Source organism: Antechinus flavipes, chromosome 3 (genome assembly GCF_016432865.1).
Source record: "Antechinus flavipes isolate AdamAnt ecotype Samford, QLD, Australia chromosome 3, AdamAnt_v2, whole genome shotgun sequence".
Lineage (NCBI taxonomy): Eukaryota > Metazoa > Chordata > Mammalia > Dasyuromorphia > Dasyuridae > Antechinus > Antechinus flavipes.
In genome coordinates this window covers 168,681,837-168,700,722 of record NC_067400.1, presented here as the reverse complement: position 1 = coordinate 168,700,722, position 18,886 = coordinate 168,681,837, and the positions used below count along the sequence as shown (strand labels likewise).

General features: G+C 35.0%; 1 protein-coding gene across 6 annotated transcripts in view; it reads right to left on the bottom strand.

Annotated features, from left to right (window-relative positions):
- ARHGEF7 (Rho guanine nucleotide exchange factor 7) overlaps nucleotides 1–18,886 on the bottom strand; it is a 333,485-nt gene that overhangs the window by 265,908 nt on the left and 48,691 nt on the right. The window lies entirely within an intron of this gene.

The following is an 18,886-nucleotide window of genomic DNA, read 5'->3' as shown; positions in this document are numbered from 1 at the left end:
TTAGAGCTAGCACACTTTTTCATGGCTTCATCACTTTTCACTTCAAGAGCCTCCTAATTAATCTTCTCACATTCACTCTTTCCCCTCTCCAATCCCCCTTCCCTCAGAGTTACCAAATTGACATTCTTAAAGCACAGGAGTCTAACTCTGTCACTTAGCTGTTTCCTTGTTTATATATTTATTTCTTAGTCCTTCACAATCTAACTCCAACCCATCTTTCTCGACTAATAATACCCTTACACGCACAGAAGTAGTTTAAGTTGCTATTCCCCATATACAACTTCCATTTCCCACCTCCAAAACTCATGCTTCAAATGTTTGTTCTCCTTACTTCTGCCCTTGAAACCCCTGCTCAGCTTAAATGCCTCCTGAAGAAGTGTTTTCTAATTGTCTCAATTGTTAGTGTTCCCTCAAGTCCAAATTCCCCTTCTTTTTATTTTGTAAATATTTAAGTGCCTGCCACAGAGTGCCACAGAGCACTTGAGAAATGCTTCCTAAATAGAATTAACCAAACTACTCTAGGCCCTCATTCCCTTTATCCCAAATACTGCTATCAATTTTTTAAGTCTTGCTACTTAGTCCCTTTAAATCTATCCTCCATAGCAATGACAAAGTCAACTTCCTCAAGCAAAAATCTGATCAAAAAATCATCAATAATTTCTTATTGCATGACCAAAAAAATGTATATACATCTAAATAAAACTCCTTAAAAGTCCAGCAGCCTCTATGTAACTTCACTTCCACTAATCTAGCTACTTTCCTCTACTCCAGAATATGGCCTCTATTCTCAAACCATCCTTCTTCACTCATACTGCTATCTATACTCAAAAAGCTATTCCTGATCCTCTTTGACAGCTTAATTTTTATCTACCTTTTACAGCTCAACCCAAATACCACTTCCTTGTGTCTTGAAAACTTTATTAACAACCTCAGACCTTGTAAAGCACATTCTCTTGCAATTCTCTAACATTGTTATCATGTAAATTTTTTTTATTGTTATCTCAAAGCCACAAGTTGACCATGAGAAACTCAGAATAAAAGGAACTAGATGCCTAGACCCATAAGGCCATTCTTGTACCATCTGTTAAGAACTAACATTAAGATAAGTCCAACATTCTGGGAATTATAAGTAGTGAGATATATAATCCACCCACAGGACAAAATTGTAGCAATAAGAAGCCAAACTACATTGGAGTTATGCTCTGTTAGAAAATCTTCCAATTGAGTGATATTTGGAACAAAGCCATCATTTTTCCTTTGATCCATTGTGAGAATCAGCATCTTAAATAACCAGATCATACTTTTTCCACTACGTCATAATTTTATCATCAGATAGAATTCATCAACCATCTATTCCAACTTTAATAAACAAAATTGCTCCATAAGTGCTTGCAATTTCCAATATTTATAAGAATCAATATATGACTACACAAAATGTCAGATAAAAATTACATGATCTAAATTAGAATCAGCTATAATACTGGTAATTCTTGCATATTAAAAAGTGAAGAATAAGGCAATATAATTGCACACTCACTAAACATAAAAAAGGATTGAATGGAATGCAATACTTCAGTTAAAAGTAGTCTGCAAGACCAGAACATTGAGAAGTTAAGTGTCTTGCACAGAGTCCCAAAGATAGAATCTGAATCCTGAATTCAAGTCTTTCTACTTCCAAGACCAGCTCTGCATTGATGACACTATCTCTTATTGTTATATTATTATTATAAAAGTAAGTCACCTTTATCACTTATCCTATCAGGGACCATATTCTGGACTCTGGCTATTTTTCTCTATTTTTGCCTAAAATCAAACTAATAGACTTGTCCCTACCATGGTTACAGTTCTGAGGCTGATGGAGGACTGCTGACTAGGCTGGGCTGGGAAGTAGTGGGGAGGAAAGAGGAAGGGACAGAACAAGCAATAGGATTAATAGTAGAAAATCAATATTTGAGTCTTTAGCTCTGAAGCAAGGTACTTTACTGTGGCATGTCTCAGTCTATTCATCTGTACAATGGAGCTGACAACACTTGGATTATGCATAAATTGTAAAGCTCTTTAAAAAGGTAAATTCCAAGTTACCTTCTCAATAAGGGGGCAGGGAAGAAAGAAAACAAAGTTCAAAATAAAATACACGCACACATTATGTTTTTACATGTAATTGGGGGAAAATAAAATATTACATTAAAAAAATAAAAATAATAGTCTGAAAATAAAATAGCAAATAACAAGACCAGACTTTGCCCTTTCTATAAAGATAAGCTTCAAAAGGATAATGACCTAGATATGAAAGGTCCTAAACAAATTAAGAGAAACATGGAAAATTTTACATATATCTATAGCAAGAAGAAAAGTTCATAACCAAATCAAAAATAGAGAGAATTACAGAAAATGAAATGAATAATTTCATTACATATTTAAGGTTTTGTACAAATAAATCTAATAAAGACAAAATTAAAAGAGAAACTGAGGAAAAATCTTTGGAGTAAGGTTCTCTGATAAAGGACTCATTCCTAAGGTACATAAGGAAATGTTATGCCACAGTTCTCTTTAACTGTCCTGACTCAGTTTTCCTGCACTAGTTTCCCTTGTCTCAGTTTCCTTAACTGTTCTGTCTCAATTGCCTAAGCTGTAAAACTCCCCCTCTGGTCCATTAAGACTGGGGACCATTTGCTCTGGGGTTATAAATTGTTAATGCAAGCAAGATAAATAAAAGAGTAGATCTCCTGACTCTTTTCTGTCCTTAAGAATTTACAATATCCCTCTAAAATATTCCAAGATACCTCACTGATATCTTTATTTCTGTGTATTCAGACATTCTGTCTCTGGTTTTTAGGATTTATGGCCTCCCCTATTCTGACAGATGTTTTCACACCCTTTCCCTCTTCTTTGTTTCTAAAAGGTATTTAAGGGTTTGAGATTCTCCCATTCATCACTGGATGCTGGATGCTGGATGCTGGAGTCTTTGAGATGACAGTCTCCTCCAGCCCTGGGACTAATATGGATCCCTTGGTCCCAGTATATCTCTATCTCTGTCTGGATGGATAATTTGAGAGGAGAGTCCTGTCCAGTCAATTAGGCTCTCCCAATTAATAAAATATTCTCTAATCTCTCTCCTGCCTCAGTTTCTCCGGCATTACAGAAAGAACTGAAAATTAAAGGAAAAAGAGGCATTCACCAATTGATATATCATCTAAGAATATAATCAAACAGTTCTCAAGGGAAAAAACAAAGTATATATAGTCAAATTTGAGGGGGTTTTTTTGTTTTTGCTTTTTTAATTTTTTTTTATTTTATAATAACTTTTTATTGACAGTATAAATTTTTTTAAATGCTCCAAATCGCTACTAATTAGAAAAATGAAATTAGTTTCTACCTCATATTCACCAGAAAGGCAAAAATGACAAAAAAAAAAAAAAAAAGATAAATGCTGGCAAAAGTGTTGGAAAATAAACACAATGATACATAGTTGATGGACCTATGAATGAATACAACTATTCTGGCACCAGCACGGGAATATGGAATGCCTGAGTTCAAATTCAACCTCAGACCAATTATGTGACCCTGGAAAAGTCACTTAATCCCACATGTCTCACTAAAAGAATTACTAAACAATCTCCAATAACTGAAAAATAGCTGAATAAACTGTAATATATGAATGTAATGCAGTACTAGCTGTAAGAAATAAGATTATTTCAAAGCAATGCAGAAAAACGTAAGAAATTATAATAAAGTAACCAAAACAGAACTATTGTATTATAACATCAAAATTATAAAAATGAACAAGTTTGAGGATTTCTGTAAAAAAATAAAATGATTAGAATAAGGAAAAAATTTATATAATAACACTATAAAACCAAACAACTTTGAAAATTGAAAGATATGATCAATACAAAAATTTTGCTTAACTATATGTGTTACAACCAATTTGCTTTTCTTCCCCTCCCCCCCAATGGGATGGGGATAGGAGGAAAAAAAAAATTGTCTATTAATTTTTTTAAACAGAGAGGTGACACGGTACTGGTAACATAGCTGTGAAAAGCTGCATGATAGTATCAGATGAAGTTAATACATTAATAATTTTACTTAACTGTTTTATTTCCTCACAAGAAACCTCCCCTGAAGAAGGAATAATCCATAAATATCTATGATACAAAAACAAAATGCATCATTAAAACTGACATTTTTAAAAGATAAATTAATTATTTTCCAATTTGTTTTCTCTCTTGCTTTCAGTGTCAATATGATTTCATTCAATTCTACTCTGATTATCATGAACTAACACAGAGACTCAATCTTTTCTGTGTGGAGGACTCTTATCAAGCTGCTGAAGCTAAGAGATCCTGTCTCAGAATAACTTTTTAAATGAATAAAATACACTAAAAAAATTACTTAAAGTATAATTCTGAAGACAAGAAGACTCTATTAAGTTAGTGCTGAAGTGGTTATGAAGACAAATGACATCTCAAGATATATGCAGTAATTATAACATGTTATGAAAATTTCTGTTATTTCCATTAGTAACAAATTCATAGATACTATTAACTGTTAACACTAGTGTAAAGGTTACTGCCTATATTCATAACTGAAGGAAATATTAAATTGAAAATTAAATATTTCAGATAGAAGTTAAGTGAAAATAAAGATTAATTTTTTTCCATTCAAGTTCACAGACCCCTTATATCTATACATGAGGATCTATAGATCCTAGGTTAAGAACCACATTGTCCTACGGAATATGCCCATTTCTTAGATTTGATTTACCCTGAAAAGACTACATCTAAGTATATGATCATAAAAATATTTAAGTTATACAGAAATTGAATTAAAACTCCCACAGCAAACAATCTAATAGTCTTAATAGTCTAATAGTCATTGGCATTATTCATATCTAATTCCCCATATCAATTCCCTTTGGCCACAAAGATAAGTGATTTCAAAAGCCCAGAAATGAATTCAAATTACTTCTCTATTTGAATTAAAAACAGTGAAGTGAGTTCAGATGAAAGTCAGACTTCAGATTCATATTTTTATTCAAATTCTTTCTTCCTGCTTAATCAGTGTGGAGCAGCTAAGAGAGCATTGGTCTCAAAATTAGGAAGAACAGGGTTCAAGTGCTGCCTCTGACACCATCTGGCTGAGTGACCCATGCAAGTCAATCTCAATTTCCTAGGCGACTCTAATTGGGAAGCAACTAGGTAGCTTGGTGGACAGTATTGGGCCTGGAGTCAGGAAAATTTGAGTTCAAGGCCAGTCTTAAGACGCTCACTGTATGAATGGTAAATCACTCCAGTAGCTTTGCCAAGAAAAATCCATGATCAGTTTCACTATGCTGTGGTCCATGGGATCACAAAGAGTCAAGTATGACTGAACAACTCTCTAAGTATTATATGGGGGTTTTTTAAGGTTTTTTTTTTTTAACTAAATTTAAAAATCTGCAGAGAAGGTACCAAAGCTGATTAGTATAGGGAATCTGACCCAACTAAGAATTCTTTATGCTAATGAAACCATATGTTTTGTCACTATCCCCAACTTCTTCTATAAAACCTAATGCAATGGAAAGCCAGATTTCTAATAACTTGGACCAAATAATGGCTCTGCCACTTATTTGTGAGATCATTTAACATCTTTTAGAACTGACACACAAGGAAAGTGGAGTCTTAAACTCATGCTCCTCTGTACATAAAAGAATATTCATACAATAAAGCTCTAAATTTTCCATATTTTATAACACATGAGTTTTCTTTTTCTTTTAACATAGCAAACAAATCAAAAACAAATGCCCTTTAATTCCTTTTTTTAATCAATATTTGTACAATTGTCCTTTTTGAAATCAAAATTAATAGTAATATGTTCTACAAAAGATTTTTCACAAATTAATACAAAATATAAAATTGGGCTTCAAGTAGATTTTTCACATTCATACCTGAGGCTGCCATGTTTTATTTGAAGACTGAGTAAGAGACAACTTGGCAAAAGGAGAGACAGAGTAAAGGGAGAGAATTTAACCCCAGATTTTGGCTCACAAAGTTTTTTTCAAGTTCCATCCCCAAACAGAAATTGATTTAGCCTTTTTCTCTGATCTCTCTCCACAATAAAACGTACATACTACCATAAAAAGGGAGATGATGTCAATTGTATTGTACTGCCAGAAACAAAGTACATAGAGGACTACATCCCCATTTCCCTTACAAAAGGCACACAAGGACATAGCACATTGAATCTGGACACAAAAATAGTCTGAAATTGTTTGCTTTATGATCACAAAGGAACCTGTATAGAAATCATACTAAACTGGATAGCTTCAAGTTCTTTTCACTATAATCTGAAATGACTTCTTAATTTCAGATTCATAAAATCTTAGAACTGATAAATAAATAGAGACCACTTAACATTACCTTAATTTCAAAGATAAGGAAATGGAACCTCAGCAGGGCAATTGACTAGCCCAACGTCATCTCTAATCAATGACAGGTCTAGGTCTTCTGATTCCAAGCCAGGATCCCAGAAGGGGAAAGAAGTCTTTAAGGCAAAAGGGAAAGCAATCAAAGTCATCTAAATAAAGAAGTCCTAGTTTGTTTTCAATTGCTTACTATATTTCCCTACAGAAGCAGCATTTGCAGATTATGAATTTCAAAAGAATTAATCTCACTACAAATCTAAACATCAAATCCTGTGGCACCATATAGCCAAAGGAATTCAAATATTTGACTGACAACTTAGAGCAGTTATCTATAGCAGTTATGCTTTTCGGAGTTCTAGTCAATCTAACAAAAAAACCTGACTTCCTAAGACCTGGATATGGACTGTATAATCTTATTAATAATTACATGTAATATTTTAACATATTTAATATGTATTGGACTATTTGCCATCTAGGGAAGGGATTTGGGGGAAGGAAGGGATAATTTGGAACAGAAGGCTTTGCAAGGATCAATGTTGAAAAATTATCCACACACATGTTTTGTAAATAAAAAGCTTTAATTAAAAAAATTATACGTAGCTTACTTTGATATTTAGAAAAATTAACGAATTGTTCAATATAGATACTTCCCTTCACAGGCATAAATCCTAATCCTCCATTTTCCATGAGTTGTCACGAACAAGAGAATCATCTAGTACAGGGATTCTCAAACTACAGCCCACAGGCCAGAGGTGGCCCGCTGAGGACATTTATGTGGCCCACCGGGTTATGACAAAATCAGACCGGAAGTGAACATTCGACCTAAATTCATGTTAGCAACACACACTTCCGGCACTGGGCTGAGGCGGCAGAGACAGAGTGTAAGACGATATCAAGGTGAGGTGAGTTCCCAGGCCAGGGTGCGTGGTGTGGGGAAGGGAGAGAGAGATGCAGAAGACGGAGAACTGATGGCTCGCAGCCTTGTACAGTAACGACAGCCACCACACAACAGACAGGTGCGGGAGATGTACAATGCATGCTACACATGTCGCAGCCTCTGCAAGGGGGAATTCACTGCAGCAGTTGAAGGTCGGAAGCAGGAGCGCAAAAAGCGGGAGAAAGTGCGGAACACGGAGGCATCACAGCGCAGAGGCAGCTTGGAAGAAGTTAGGCATTGCAGTCTGTATGTCTCTGTGTAGGCAAAGTTATTGCTATTATATTGTTTGTGTAGAGCTGTGTGTGTGTGTGTGTGTGTGTGTGTGTGTGTGTGTGTGTGTATTTTACTAATAGCAATTTGGAATCCCTAGGAAATAGGGATGTCAAGAAAAAGAGGAATTGACTCGGGGTGTAGGATATTCAAAGAACAGTGGATTTATGATTATTTTTTCATGCAGTACAAGGAAAGAGCTGTATGTCTGATATGCCAGAATATAGTGTCTGTGTTCAAAGAATATAATTTGCATGGGCACTATGAAACTCAACATAAAGATAAATATGGGATTGTTTGGTAGGAGAAGTGAGAAAAGATAAAATATTAAAACTGAAAAATACATTGACAACTCAGCAAATTACTTTTGTGAAGCAGAAGCAGTTAAATATTTCATCACTGTGAGCAAGTTTTCAAAGTTGCTAAGCTAATAGCATGCACTGGCAGACCATTAATGGAGGGAGAATTTGTTAAAGAATGCCTTCTTTCTGTTGCCAAAGAGATGTGTCCAGAGAAGGCTGATTTATTTAGTACAGTGAGTCTTGCAGGACCTACAATTACACAGAGGACTGAAGAAATGGGAGACAATATGCATCAGCATTTGCAAAACTCCATAAAAAAAAATTTCATATTTTTCCTTGGCACTCAATGAAAGCAATGATGTTCATGATTCTGCACAATTTCTAATTTTTATTCGTGGGACGAATGATTATTTTGAAGTCACAGAAGAGCTTGCTGCACTGCAAAGCATCAAAGGAACAATTATAGGAGAGGTTATCTATGATGTTGTAAATTTTGCTAATTTAGCCATGCTAAACTAGCCAGCATGACAACTGATGGTATTCCCAGCATGGGAAGGGGAGGAGGGGGGGGAAGTCTAAGAAAGGAGTAATTGCTCGCATTAACCAAGAGATGGACAAACATAACCATTCTCATCCAATAGCCATACATTGCCTCATCCACCAACAAGCGCTGTGTAGTAAATCACTGAAGTGGGACTCTGTTATGAAAATTGTGATATTTCATGTTAACTTCATTAGAGCTAATGCACTAAATCACAGACAATTTCAGGAATTTTTGTCTGAGCTAAATGTTTAGTATGAAGATACTCTATATCACACAGAAGTCCATTGGCTGAGTCGAGGGAGAGTTTTGAAATGTTTCTATGACTTACTTCCACAGATTACAATTTTTCTGCTTTCAAAAAACAAAGAAGTACCAGAGCTCAATGATGCAAAATGGAAATGGCACCTTGCCTTCCTGACAGATGTAACAGAGCTACTTAACAATTTCAATATGCAACTTAAAGGAAAGGGGAAGCTCATCTGTGATATGCACTCACATGTCAAAGCATTTGAAGTAAAATTAGGCCTCTTCATCAAACAAGTGAAGGAGGAAAACTTCTGTCATCTCCCCACAACTCAAAATCTATTAGTGGAAAAACCGCTGATTGCATTCCCAAACAAAACATGTGTGGATTCACTGGAAAAATTGCAAAAGGAGTTCCAATTTAGATTTAAAGAGCTTCATCTCCATGAACAGGACATACAACTTTTCCGTAATCCATTTTCAATTGACACTGAAAATGTGGATACAATTTACCAAATGGAACTGGCTGAACTGCAGAATTGTGACTCTCTAAAAGACGCATTCAAGTCAAGCAGTCTTCATAATTTCTATGCATCTCTCCTCTCTGAGACATATCCTCATCTCAGGAACCATGCACTCAAAATGGCAACCATTTTTGGCAGCACTTATGTCTGTGAACAGACTTTTTCTAGAATGAAATATTTGAAATCTCCAACCAAATCAAGACTAACAGATGCACACTTGTATCATTCGTTACAACTAGCAGTGACAAATATGGAACCAGACACTGACCATCTCATTAGCCAAAAGCAAGCCCATAGTTCCCAATGAAATACTGGTAAGTTTGTTGATTTAATTTTACTTCATTTTAAATATTGTATTTGTTCCCATTTTGTTTTTTACTTCAAAATAAGATATATGCAGCGTGCATAGGAATTTGTTCATAGATTTTGTTTTTACTATAGTCTGGCCCTCCAACAGTCTGAGGGACAGTGAACTGGCCCCCTATTTAAAAAGTTGGAGGACCCCTGATCTAGTAGGCAACCATTTGGTAATGAGTCTGTCTTCATTTGGCAAAAACTTATCTTCAGAAGACACTGAATCTATCACTGTTTCCTGCCAAAAATTCTGTTATATGCTTTACTAGTATAGCATTTAAGAATGAAGAATTACCACTGCATTACTGAGAAGCATCAAAATAAAACTTTGGTGGATGTGTATATACCTTAAGTGCCTTCAGAAAACTGTAAAGATCCTTCAAAGCCTCCAAATTTCTCCCAGAAACAAAAGAAAAAAAAATAGAAATACCAATAGTCTTCGACTATGGTGCCTAAGATGTGGAATATGAGAGTCTCAGAAGAAACAAATAAATATCGTACAGAGGGCAAATGGAGCCATGTACTATTGGTTTGCGCAACCTGTAACATGTAACAAAATTATAAGTTTGAAGAACAAGAATAAAAGATGCTTTCATGGAATGAGAGCCTTACAGAAAAACTGAAACATTCTATGAGAAAAAAAATGTGCTGGTCACATGACAAGGAGTAATAGGTGAACAGCCACAATGTCCACCCAATGCCAGAAGCAAGAAAGGCATCCAGAACACTGAGTGGATCCCCCTGAGGCAAACTTAAAAAGGTCACTGGCAGAGATCAAATAAGGTGGATAGACTGAGGATGCACTGTACATCTATACTATATTACAGTGCATCTATATCCCTAAAAGCAGCATTCAACCTAATGAAACCAAAGACTCATTTGAATTGAACATATTCAGGATCAAATATACAAAAAAGAATAATCTATATCACCAAGTACAGTGCAATAAGGGCAAAAATGAACCGACTGAGTAATTAAACACGGACTTATTGAGCACTAGTGCCAGGCACTGTGTTAAGTACTGAATAGATTACAAAAGAAGGTGCTCAGGGAAGAAAACATTCACTTGGGCAACCATCACCAGTAATAAAGTCTCCATACTAAGGATAAGTATTGTAGGCTCCTGGATTTAGATCTAAAAGAAATTTTAGAAAATGGTCCAATTTCTGAAGAAGAAACTGACACCCAAAGGAGTTAAATGACTTACCCAAATTTACACAAGCAGTAAATGGCATTTTAAACTGAAGTTCCCTAACTCCAAATGTCATGTCTTTTTCAATATATCATGATGCTTCACAGAACCGTAGGTGTGAAGTGAAAATTTTAAGGGGGAGGGGAAATATTTTTGGTTTCACCATCTGATTATATTCAAAAAATAGTATTATCAATCTGATCTTCTAAGTCACTAGAAGTTAAATGTTTAGACCAAATTAGGAATGTGAATCAGAATGATTTAATCAGATGATCCTAAAATTGTTGTAAAATGCTTCTTAAAATAAGGCAGCATGGGAATATTCATTATTTCCAATGAATATCTTAAACTTTGATATACCTATCTAATCTCAATCCCAAGTAATAGCTTTACGAAGTAAACTGACATCTCTAAGACCAAAATGCTTAAAAAACAAATAGGGTTGCTAAAATACAAGACAAAAGGAACATTGGGGGACAGGAGAGAGTTGGGAAGGAAAGATATATTGCAATTAAATAAGCAAAGTATCTGAAGCCTTTCTCAATCTAATTATTACATGAAAATTCGATTTAAAGATAAATATTGATTATTATGCCAGATCCTGGGAAAGATACTATAATAAATTAAGTCATGGTCACTGGCTTCTCATCATAGTCAACAGTCCAGCCTAGTAAGTGCTTTATAGCCATAATAACTGTATCATTGATTGATCAGAGACAATTTTCCAAGTACATTTATACAAAAACTGACAAAATTCTGTATCATCAAAAGATCAAGAACATTCTTTTTTTAAAGCTCTTTAATGAACTTTTTAAATTTTTTAAAATTTTAAAATGAATTTTAAAGTTTAATTAAATGAATGAATTTTTTAAAATGAATTAAAAAATGAATTTTATCATTTCATAAAGAACAGGACTGGCCACATGAAGCCCCATCAACTGTTTTCATTTATTTATTTCGCTACCAGTTTGCCTCAAAGGCCCTATTAATGAATGCAACAGCTCAGTCATCATCTCCCACATGTACTCTACTACTAACAAGAATCTTTAGGCTCAATAAACTGCTGCACTTTTATTACTTGCCTACTATAAAAGCCAAACATAATCAAAAAGAGTTGATAACAGGATGGACAAGATGGACAATCCCAAGATAAAAATATAACATACCAAATAAGCTTATAGGAGAGGTTGCAGATTTCTCTCAGCACTGCCAAACACATTCAATCATGATTCTATGGCTAATAGAAACCTCCCTGGTAATAACTACCTACACTATTAATTCATAATATGTCACTACACCGATCAGTACCATCTGACAGTTGGTTCAGAAAAACACATGCAACTTGCAATACAACTGGGTTCATGCCCCTTCTTCAACTTCATCATAAAAGGTATATCATACTGAGCTAGAGTAGTGAACACTCTGAGGAAGCCCACTATTTTGTCTGACAATAGCACCAGAAGACAAAATGTGTGAATGTGTGACAGCATGGCTGACTTTCATAATACTAATATGAAATGGTATAGCCAATATATCTAGGTTCCCTTTGCTGCCTGTTGAAGGGCAATTATCCATGAACTGATATTTTTAGTCTGTTATCTCTTTGAGAAAGTAGAGCACACAAAATGTTTGTAGCAGCCCTGTTTGTAGTGGCTAGAAGCTGGAAAATGAATGGATGCCCATCAATTGGAGAATGGCTGGGTAAATTATGGTATATGAATGTTATGGAATATTATTGTTCTGTAAGAAATGACCAGCAGGATGAATACAGAGAGGACTGGCGAGACTTACATGAACTGATGCTAAGTGAAATGAGCAGAACCAGGAGATCATTATAAACTTCGACAACGATATTGTATGAGGACATATTTTGATGGAAGGGGATTTCTTTGACAAAGAGACCTGAGTTTCAATTGATAAATGACGGACAAAAGCAGCTACACCCAAAGAAAGAACACTGGGAAACGAATGTGAACTATCTGCATTTTTGTTTTTCTTCCCGGGTTATTTATACCTTCTGAATCCAATTCTCCCTATGCAACAAGAGAACTGTTCGGTTCTGCAAATATATATTGTATCTAGGATATACTGCAACATATCCAACATATAAAGGACTGCTTGCCATCTAGGGGAGGGGGTGGAGGGAGGGAGGGAAAAAAATTGGAACAGAAACGAGTGTCAATATAAAGTAATTATTAAATAAAAATTAAAAAAAAAAAAAAAAGAAAGTAGAGCACAAAACAACTTCATACATTTCCTAACCACCATGTAATGTTTCCTTCACTTAGCCCTAAAATTCTCTTTGGGCCCAGAAAGCATTATGCCCACGTCTCTTATGAATCAAATATTATTTGGTATTCTTCTTTGTGTATGGGATCCTCCCACCAGATTTTGTAGTACTCCACGGAGGGTAAAGATACTTTCCTCCTAATCACACTCTTTTTATAACATTCTCTGTTCAAAGTAGGGACTAAATAAATGTTGACAATGAATAACTCAAAGTTCAAGACTCATTCAAGTTTAGTATGCCTGTGTTTGGTAGGAAAGACTATGTATACTCCTTAAACACCTTTGAGATTTTACAAACTATCACAAGCCCTCTGTTTTTATGAATTATTAGTAATAAAAACTTATTTCAATCTCTCTCCACACAACTGTCTCTCTATTTTTGGTAATGTTATATTAATAATACAGCACTTTAAAGCTTAAAAAAGCTTTTCATACATTTCCGCATCTGTTCCTCATATCTCTGTGAGGTTAGTGCTATTATTATTCCTATCTTAAAAATAAGGAAATTGAGGTTCACTGCTCAAGAGATTTTCCCAGGATCAGAGAGCTATTAAAAATATGAGGTGAGATAATTTATGAAAGAAGAGAGGGAGCGAAGATAACAGAGTAAAGGCAGGGATTGGTGAAGCTCTCTCCAAAATTCCTTCAAATACCTTTAAATAAAGACAAATTTTAGAGGGTCAAAACTCACAAAAAGACAGAGTGGAACAATTTTCTAGCTAAACACAACTTAAGACAGTCAGCAGGAAAGACCTGTTGCACCAAGGTGGGCCTAGAGCAAAATCAAGTAGCAAGTCCCAGAAAACCAAAAACAGACTTTAAAAGCCACTGCATCAATAGCAGCAGTGGCTGCAGAGTCGGCAGTGGTGGTGGCAGCAGCAGCAGGGGCCTTCATAGGCAAGCGGGCTGAACAGCTAGTCAGAAGGGGATAATGGGGTTTCTCTGCTAGCATGGAGGCAGAACTCTGTTGCTTTGCCCATATTCAGATCCAAGTTGTATTGCTGGCTCACAGTTCAGGTTCCTAGAAGGATCTCTCAAAACAGCTGCACAAACCCCCTGAACCATGGGACAGTACACCCTCTATAAAGGAAACAGAGCCCTACCTACTTCTACAAAGAATCAAGAAACTGGTTGGGAAAATGAGTAAGCCCCAGAAAACAATTCTGACTAGAGACAGTTTCTTTGGTGACAAGAAAGATCAAAATATACTTTGAGAAGAAGATAACAAAGTCAAAGCTCCTACATGCAAAGCATTCAAGAAAAATAAAAAAGTCTCAAGCCATGGAAGAACTCATAAGGAATTTTAAAAATCAAGTTAGAGATAGAGAAAAAAATAGGAAGACAAATTAGAATGATTCAAAAGGAAGTACGGAAAACCAACAAGAAGAGTGCCTTTAAAAGACCCAATGAAAAAGGAAGTTCAAAAGCTCACTAAGTAATTCTTTAAAAATCAGATTCGAGCAAATGGAAACAAATAACTTTATGAGGAATCAAAAAACAATAAAACAAAACCAAAAGAATGAAAAAAGATGGAAAATGGTCATCTGTACAGATGCATATTACCAAAAGTCCAACATTGATTCTCCCTGTCCTTCACTTCTCATATCCAAACAACTATCCAGTCTAGTCCATTTTATTTCTACAATATTTCCTGTTCCCTCATATCTGTTCTGTAAACACTAGTAAATCTGGTTCAAGTACTAGTCAAGTAACCAGTATAAACAATCCAATCTATTTCACTGACCCTCAGTTTCTTTATCTGTAATTACATAATAATGATGTCACTGCTCATTTTAAAATTGCTATGAAGAAATAACTTTGTAAAATATAAAACATGAACTATTATTATATCTAACTCAAGGTTTTAGCCTTCCATTTCAAAACAAGTTAGGACAAAGAAAATAATCAAGGGCAAGACTTGCTCCATTTGTGCATGCACTACAAATTATTAGTATAAAGCTAGTCAGCATCACCTGAGGGTAGACTATAGTCTATCAATTTGAATTGCTTAACAAAGTTCTAGATATAGCTAATACATGCCATTTCATTATGTATTTTTCTATTGAAATAAAAATAGATATTCATGCCACATGTTAAATTTGACCCCATATAAATTTCAGGTATGTCTTGCATTTCTTCTAGCATTCATAGGACTTACTGTAATATCCATGTGAGATCTTCCTGCTTCTTCCTAGAGAGTCATCTAAAGCTGTGGAATTTTCTTCCCCGGGTCCTGGCACAACATAAGTGACTAAAGAAAGCAGCTATAACAAATATTTCACTATTAACAACATAAAGATTTCTGTGTTGTACACATAACACTCACAAGCAAGAATCACAAGCAATAGATCTCTTATCATCACACGTAAAAATTCACCTCTCCACTTTGTAATCCAATTAAATAATAAAACACAATTCATATTCCCTTTTCCCCTGTGAACAGGTTCAGATATATATATGTATATATACACATACACACATATATAAGAATATCACTTCCCATTAGAGTCATAACTCAGTATATCTTTCTTCATGCTCAAAAGTAGTCTGAGGAGTGAATGAATAACATGCCTCTAAGCTAAAAATAAAAATATTTTTTAAAAAATGTAAGTGTTAAGATCTCATAAGTTTCTTAACAGTTTGATATTGTCCTGACTGGATGAATACAGAGAGGACTGGCGAGACTTACATGAACTGATGCTAAGTGAAATGAGCAGAACCAGGAGATCATTATACACTTCGACAACGATATTGTATGAGGACATATTTTGATGGAAATGGATTTCTTTGACAAAGAGACCTAACTGAGTTTCAATTGATAAATGACGGACAAAAGCAGCTACACCCAAAGAAAGAACACTGGGAAACGAATGTGAACTATCTGCATTTTTGTTTTTCTTCCCCGGGTTATTTATACCTTCTGAATCCAATTCTCCCTATGCAACAAGAGAACTGTTCGGTTCTGCAAACATATATTGTATCTAGGATATACTGCAACATATTCAACATATAAAGGACTGCTTGCCATCTAGGGGAGGGGATGGAGGGAGGGAGGGGAAAAAAATTGGAACAGAAACGAGTACAAGGGATAATGTTGTAAAAAAAATTACCCTGGCATGGATTCTGTCAATATAAAGTAATTATTAAATAAAAATGAAAAAATGATATTGTCCTGACGGGTGAAGCTGGCTTTTTATTTCTAATTCTGATAAAATTGTTTCTATTCCTTATCTCCTCTTAGGACTTGAACTTTTCCAGGGCAAGGACAGCTGGAAAAGACTTCAAGTATGAGCCTACGAATCAACTATGTCGGAAGATCAGATCCTCCAAGTACAGAAAAGCTTATCCTCTAGAAAACAAGCTATTATGTAATGAATTCTTTGGCCAACCTGACTTAAGAAAAGCATAGAAAGGCTGTGATCTCTATATATGTAAAAATACAAATACTGAAGTCCCTATGACAATTAGACAATTTTGGTTTATATATATATATATATATATAATATATATATATATATATATATATATATATAATTCCCTATGTCTAATATTAACTAGGAGTTGCCCTTATATGATAGTTTTGATTTTTTTCCACTAACTTTAAAAAGTTAACCAAGGATAAACTTTTATCAATAAATGAGGTCCCTGTCAGACAAAGAAGCTTGATTAGTCCCAAATAGACCACAGGCTAAAAAAAAAAAAATCAAACCAAATTTCTCACCATGAATTTCATCTTAGAAAACAATCATTTGATCAAGCTATATTAAAAAAAAAAAATCTTGCCCCTAAGCCACATCAAGGATCAATTTAAGAAGCCACATGGTTTCATGGAATAACAGATTTGGAAGAGGTTCTGAGCCAAATTCTAGCTCCACTACCTGTTCCCTCTGTGATCTAAGACAACCACTTCACCTTATGGGTTTCATTCTGCTCCTCCGTAGAACAAGTCTAGACTGAATGACCTAACAAGGTCTCCTCTGGCTCTAAATCTACAATCCTACGATTTCAAGTTGAAAATGGAGTTCAAGTGTTTTCATTTTTCTAAAGGAGTGCTCCCGCCAGGGAAACTCACTTCACTCTGCTGGTCTCAGCTTCCTGGTCGGTAAAATGAGCTGCAGAAGGAAATGGCAAACCACTCTGGTATCTTTGACAAGAAAACCCTAGATGGGATCACAAAGAGCTGGACCTGACTGAAACAGCTGAACATAACCCAAGCAGCAAGAGAAAAATAGGTGAGTCACTGGCCTTGCCCTTGTTCTCCCTTAGTCTCCCATTGCCCCTTGCAATGATAATATCTGGACAAAAACAATTCTCCTGTGGCTTTAAATGTCTCAAAGATAATACTTCCCTAATTATACTTTGAAGATTATTCATTTCTTCTCCCAAATGACCGTTTTAATGATGTAATTACTATTGTTAAATCTTCAGCTTCTTCACCTTAAAGACAAGTTCTGACAAAGAAATGAACAAAATGAAAGGAAGAGTTCTCCAAACCAGCTAAAAATATGCATTTAAGACAATCACATCAAGTCAAGGCTTCCCATTGATCAGTAGTATGAGAAGACTAGCTAAAAAAAGCTTAACAGGCTTCCTAAAAATGTACCTACAATTCCATTTTAAATTCTCACTGTAAAGTTTATTAAAACTGGTCTAACTGTAAGACTGCATGGTTCTAGAAAAAAGATAACCCTTGGGTGGAGTTTTCTACACAAGGAGATTTACTCTTGATTTTGTTTCAATAGTTTTTTTTTAAACTTGCATCAACAAGTTTTGGTTATGTTTCAGCATAACTGATTCTCGTTTCAAAAATTAACTCAATGTTCAAACACTCCTAAAAATAAATTGGAAGCTGTTATTTTTTCATTTAGGCTAATGAAAAACACTTAAAATCTTGCTAAAAGATGAGGAGATAACTGAGAAACACATGAAAAGGTTTGACAAATGTGCAAAAATTCTACAGGACATAAATAAGTCTTTTGGGAAACAAAGTAACAAAAGTGCATTCCTAACCAGAGAGCAGCTAGGTGACACAGTGGATAGAGTACCAGATCTGGACTCAAGAATCTTTAAGTTCAAATCCAACATCAGATACTTAACTATCTGGGTAAATCTGGACAAGTCACTTATTCCTGCCTGCTTTAGTTTTCTCATCTGTAAAATGAGCTGGAGAAGGAAATGGAAAACCACTACAGTGTCTTTGCAAAGAAAACCCCAGATGGGGTCACAAAGAATAGGCCACAATTGAAACTACTCAATAACAAAAACTCCAACTAAAAGTGATCCCTAAACTTTCCATCTTTCAATTATTATTTTTCTCCTCATTCAGGGAAAAAAGGGAAAGCCAGTCATAAATGTCTTATAAGACTTCTATATTTTCATTATCTTCCCTCCTTTTCCAGTGGTCTCCAAATTTGCTGCCAGTTCTTAAAGCCAATTTTCTATATATGCTCTGGCCCAAGAACATTACAGATTAGCTATAATTGTGCCTATAACTGTGCCTGAGATAACTAATACTAATGTGTAAAGATTTTAAATTCCATAAATCTTTACATGCCCATTATTTGTCAAGTTTTAAGAGGTAGAAATACAAAAAGAAAAATGAGTTCCTGCCCTCATCATGCTTACATTCTATGGTTCCCTGTTCTTAATAAGAACATTCTAAGCATTTTCTTTCAAATTATCCAAAAAGATAAAATTAGGGTGATGAAAATATTAGGAAACTTAAGTTATATGCAATAGGCCATTTGTGCAGTTTATTGTGTACCCATGATAAATAAATTCTCAGGGGAACCAGAAAAGAATCAATGAATGCATAAATGAAGTCTTCT